At 60.6% G+C, this 5492-nt stretch overlaps 1 protein-coding gene across 1 annotated transcript in view; it reads left to right on the top strand.

The window, feature by feature from the left end:
* Window positions 1-5277: 5277 nt before the first annotated feature.
* Window positions 5278-5492, top strand: part of NPHS1 (NPHS1, nephrin) — a 13108-nt gene continuing 12893 nt past the window's right edge. The window contains 1 exon segment of the mRNA XM_025192371.1: window positions 5278-5474. The gene's annotated coding sequence lies outside the window, so the exon portion shown is untranslated.

The following is a 5492-nucleotide window of genomic DNA, read 5'->3' as shown; positions in this document are numbered from 1 at the left end:
CCCCCCCCCCCCCCCCCCCTAGGTCCAGGACACACACATTTACACACACAGAACCCAGGCATCTGCCCAGGTGTCCAGGACACACGCGCGCGCGCATGCATGCCCCGAGGTGTTCAGGACATGCACAGAACTCAGGCATCTGGGACACAGACACCCTGCCAGGTGTCTGACACACACATGCACCAGGTGTCTGGGGCGCGCACACACACACACACACACACACAACTCAGGCATCTGGGACACAGACATTCTGCCAGGTGTCTGACACACATGCACCAGGTGTCTGGGGCGCGCACACACACACACACACACACACAACTCAGGCATCTGGGACACAGACATTCTGCCAGGTGTCTGACACACATGCACCAGGTGTCTGGGGCGCGCACACACACACACACACACACACAACTCAGGCATCTGGGACACAGACATTCTGCCAGGTGTCTGACACACATGCACCAGGTGTCTGGGGCGCGCACACACACACACACACACACACAACTCAGGCATCTGGGACACAGACATTCTGCCAGGTGTCTGACACACATGCACCAGGTGTCTGGGGCGCGCACACACACACACACACACACACAACTCAGGCATCTGGGACACAGACATTCTGCCAGGTGTCTGACACACATGCACCAGGTGTCTGGGGCGCGCACACACACACACACACACACACAACTCAGGCATCTGGGACACAGACATTCTGCCAGGTGTCTGACACACATGCACCAGGTGTCTGGGGCGCGCACACACACACACACACACACACAACTCAGGCATCTGGGACACAGACATTCTGCCAGGTGTCTGACACACATGCACCAGGTGTCTGGGGCGCGCACACACACACACACACACACACAACTCAGGCATCTGGGACACAGACATTCTGCCAGGTGTCTGACACACATGCACCAGGTGTCTGGGGCGCGCACACACACACACACACACACACAACTCAGGCATCTGGGACACAGACATTCTGCCAGGTGTCTGACACACATGCACCAGGTGTCTGGGGCGCGCACACACACACACACACACACACAACTCAGGCATCTGGGACACAGACATTCTGCCAGGTGTCTGACACACATGCACCAGGTGTCTGGGGCGCGCACACACACACACACACACACACAACTCAGGCATCTGGGACACAGACATTCTGCCAGGTGTCTGACACACATGCACCAGGTGTCTGGGGCGCGCACACACACACACACACACACACAACTCAGGCATCTGGGACACAGACATTCTGCCAGGTGTCTGACACACATGCACCAGGTGTCTGGGGCGCGCACACACACACACACACACACACAACTCAGGCATCTGGGACACACACACCCAGCCAGGTGTCTGACACACATGCACCAGGTGTCTGGGGCACACACACACACACACACGCACACACACACACACACACAACTCAGGCATCTGGGACACACACACCCAGCCAGGTGTCTGACACACATGCACCAGGTGTCTGGGGCACACACACACACACACACGCACACACACACACACACACAACTCAGGCATCTGGGACACAGACACCCCCACAGGTGTCCAACACACACAAACACACACCAGGTGTTCAGGTTGTACACACACACACCTGCCCCCAGGTGTCCAGGACACACACACACACACCACACAGATACACACACAAACCCATGCCCCCAGGCATCCAGGACACACACATTTACACACAGAACCCAGGCATCCGGGACACAGACACCCCCCGCCCAGGTGTCCAGGACACACAAACACAGTTCCAGTGCTGTTGGCATGCCAGTATAGTTGTCGTGGGGCGGGTGGGAGGAGCCAGGTTGTGTCCTGGACACCTGGCTTTCCTGTATGGGTGTGCCGGGCGGCGACCCTCCCCACGTGCATGTGCTCCGTGCATCCCTGCCACACGCGTGTCCTGCCCTTGCTGATGGGGCTCAGCCTGTGCATGCACGACTGATGCCCTCCGCACGTATGCACACCTTCGCCCAGACATGCGTGTGCTAAGACATGCACGTGGGGAGCAGGCCTGGGTCAATCTGCCCAGAGGGGATTTGGAAGAAAAAGGCTGAAGATGGGGCAGGGGTGGAGGGCAGGGGCTGGACGCCTGGGTTGCACTCCCAGGGGAGCAGCTTGGGCGCTGCCTTTCCTGAGCTGGAGGAAACCCAGGCATCCAGGCCCCCACGCTGCTCTCACCCCCAGCCCCCTCTCCCCTCTCAACCACCCCGCACGTCCGTGCTCTGCTCTAACCTGCCCACCCCAACTGTTGCCCCAGAAAACCCAGGTGTCGGGGCTCCCCCCCAGCCCCTCCCAGGGCTGGGAAAGAACCCAGGCGTCCAGCTCCCCCTTGCCCTGAGGCAGCTGGTGGCCACGTGGTCCCAGCCACCCACCCCCGGGGGGCTTTGTGTCGGCCCCCCCCAGCCGGCCCCTTTCCCACGAGGGCATGTTAACTGGGGGCCGCGGTTGCCCCGGTGGCCCCAGCCCCCCCCCCCCGGGGGGCTTTGTGTCGGCCCCCCCCAGCCGGCCCCTTTCCCACGAGGCCATGTTACCCCAGCTACAGGCCTGGGAAACCAACAGCTTTCCCTGACACCTGGATTGATGGCCCCAGATGCCTGGGTTGTTGGGTTGTCTGGGAGGGGAGGGGGACCCAGGGGTGAGAGCAGGGGGTGGCAGCCCGGCCACCTGGGTCCCATCCAGTGACCTAGCACTGCTCCCTGGCCCCGGGATGTGCCCAGCTCTGGGGTGCAGCAGTGCCTGGGGATCGGGGGGAATTTTCCAAGCAGGGCCAGGGGGATGAAGTCATAGAAAAAGCCTGGTAAGGAGGCCTGGATGGTGCTGGCCCCGGGGGAGGTGCAGGGAAAGCAGCTTGTTATGGGCCGTCTAATTTCGGCCCTGACGAGTGGGTCGGGCCTCAGGCCTGCACCTGCCCAGAGCCCTGAGCCTGCCCGGTTGGCTGTGCCCGTACCCTGGCACCTGCGACTGCCACCCCTCTGCCCCGCTCTGTAGGCACCCACCCACCTACCTACCTACCTTCCTACCCACCCACACACCTACCTACCCATCCACTTATATCTCTGTCCATCCACTAATGTATCCATCCATCCATCCCTCTCCACAACCCCCATCCATCCATCCATCCATCCATCCATTTGTCCATCCAGCTACCTACCTGCCCATCCATTCATCTGTTCACATGTCTACACATGTATCTATGCATCCATCTGTCCATCCATCCATCCATCCATCCATCCATCCACCCACCCACCCATGTACCTATCTCTCTGCCTGTCTGTCTGTCCATCTAGCTCTATGCATCTCTTCCACCCCAGCACGGTCCCTCCATTCCCCACCAACGCTCCATCCACCTTTCCCTGGAGCCAGTCCTCTCCGTGTCCATCTGTCTATCGCCCCCTACCCCCCAGCTCTCCTGGCCCCTCCTCCCCAGCCCCAGCCAGTGAGGATGCTGGGGGGGGCTCCCCGCCCTGCTCCCATCTCATCTCACACTGACCAACCCCCCCCACCCCCCCCCCCCCCCCCCCAAGCACCATCTGTCTGAGCTGGCACGTGGTGGTGAGGGGGGTGGGTAGGCCCAGCTGCTGCCAGCCTGGGAACAACCCCGTCCATCCTCAGCCCCAGCCAGGCATCCCCCCAGCTCCCCACTCCCTCCATCCTTCCATAGGGTGTCTGCCTGTCAGCCTACCTGTGCATGTCCATCTATCTATCTATCTATGAACATGCCTTATCCATTTTTTATATATCCATCTATCCATCCATCTACTGACCTATTATCCACCTATGTGTCTGTCTATCCATCTTTCTTTCTATTTCTTTACTATTCATGTATAAGGTATCCATCTATCCATCTGTTGTTTTAGATTTCTATTCATCTATTCCTCCTCCATTTAACTATCCCTCCATCTGTCTATCCATCTATCAATCCACTATCTATCAGTTTGTCTGCCCAATGTCCATCTGTCTGTCCATCCATCCATCCATCTACCTACCTACCTACCTACCTATCTGGCCCCCCGTAAGACCCGCCCCCAGACAGGACTCGGGGCACCCTGTCCCCTGCCCCTGTGGGCAGAGAAACATGGCACCCCCTGGGGCAGGGAGCACTGAGCCCAGCCTTCCCCCAAGGCAAAACCCCTGCCCTGTCCCCGTACCTGCTGCCCCCCAACCCTGAGGCTGGGGCAGGCAGTGAAGAACCATGGACATCCTATCCCCACAGGAAGTGATGCTACCACCATCTTGCCCTGGGCTTTTACCCCCACTTCCACGCCCCTGTTGGCAGGACCCCTCACCCAGTTGCCCCCCCAGTCAGCCCTGCAACCAGGGAGGGGCAGAGGGGCCCTCCCACAGTGTTCCCGTTGGCCCCTCAGCTGCCCCCGGACTAGGTCGAAGCCTGGACAAGGCTGCACTGGCTACCATCTTGTCTCCCCTCTCCCACCTGGGCGTCTCAGGGGTCAACAGGCAGGGACCCCCTCCCACTTAATCCCCTAACCTCGTTAACAGGAGCTGATTAATTGGCAACTATCCCAAGGAATTAGAAAGGGGGCGTGGGGACGGCTGGGGGGGGCAGGATTTTGCCCCCCACACCCCTCCCCCACCCTGCGTCACCCCCCACCTCCCAGGATTATTCACGCCGCGGGGCACCATGGCAATAATCCCCCTGCTCCCCACACAGGGATTAAGTACTGCCCCCCCCAGACATATGTCCAGCCACGAGGCTGATTCTACTGTGCCGGGCACCACATGCCAGGTGCTGGGGCATGGGCACACCTGCCACCTGGATGGGGAGTGCAGGCTCCCCTGCACACGCACACGTGCACACCAGAAGTAGACCCATGGGGGAGGGGAGGGAAGGGGAGGGGAGGAAGAGCTGGGAGGTTGGGGTGGGTGTGGGGGACGGGATACGTGTGTGTGTGCACGTGTGTGCATGTGCACAAATTTGTGTGTCCCAGATGCCTGGGTTCTCTGCATGTCCTGGACACCTGGGTTGCGTGTGTGTGTTTGTGTGTCTCTCCATGTGCGTGTCCATGTGTGCGTGTCCGAGGTGCCTGGGTTCTGTGCGTGTCTGCGTGTGTCCATGACCCGGACACCTCGGTTCTGTCTGTGACTGTGTCCCAAGACAGCTGTCCCCAGCTGTCCATGGCCCCCACCCCTGCGCTGTGCCTGGCTCTGGGGAGGAACTGACCCCCCCACGCACACCCTTTGCCCTTCTCTTCATTAACTTGGGCACCTCCGGCAGCGCGTGGGCAGCGCCACACATGCACAGGACACGGCCCAGCTGGCACTGCGGGGCGGGGAGCAGAGAGGGGCTGGTAGCAGATCCCTGCCCCCCCTCCTTGGCCCCCGGCACTCAGCAGCGAGTGGCACAGAGCAAGAGGGCTCTGCTGGCGGCTCCCCAGAGCTGGGCGCAGCCAGGACCTGCGAGGCTGGGCTGGGTGAGTGCGTGCGTTCCA

Source organism: Alligator sinensis, unplaced genomic scaffold (assembly GCF_000455745.1).
Source record: "Alligator sinensis unplaced genomic scaffold, ASM45574v1 scaffold113_1, whole genome shotgun sequence".
NCBI classification, from domain to species: Eukaryota; Metazoa; Chordata; order Crocodylia; family Alligatoridae; genus Alligator; species Alligator sinensis.
The sequence above is the reverse complement of the archived record's forward strand: the minus strand, read 5'-3'. Positions and strand labels throughout refer to the sequence as shown.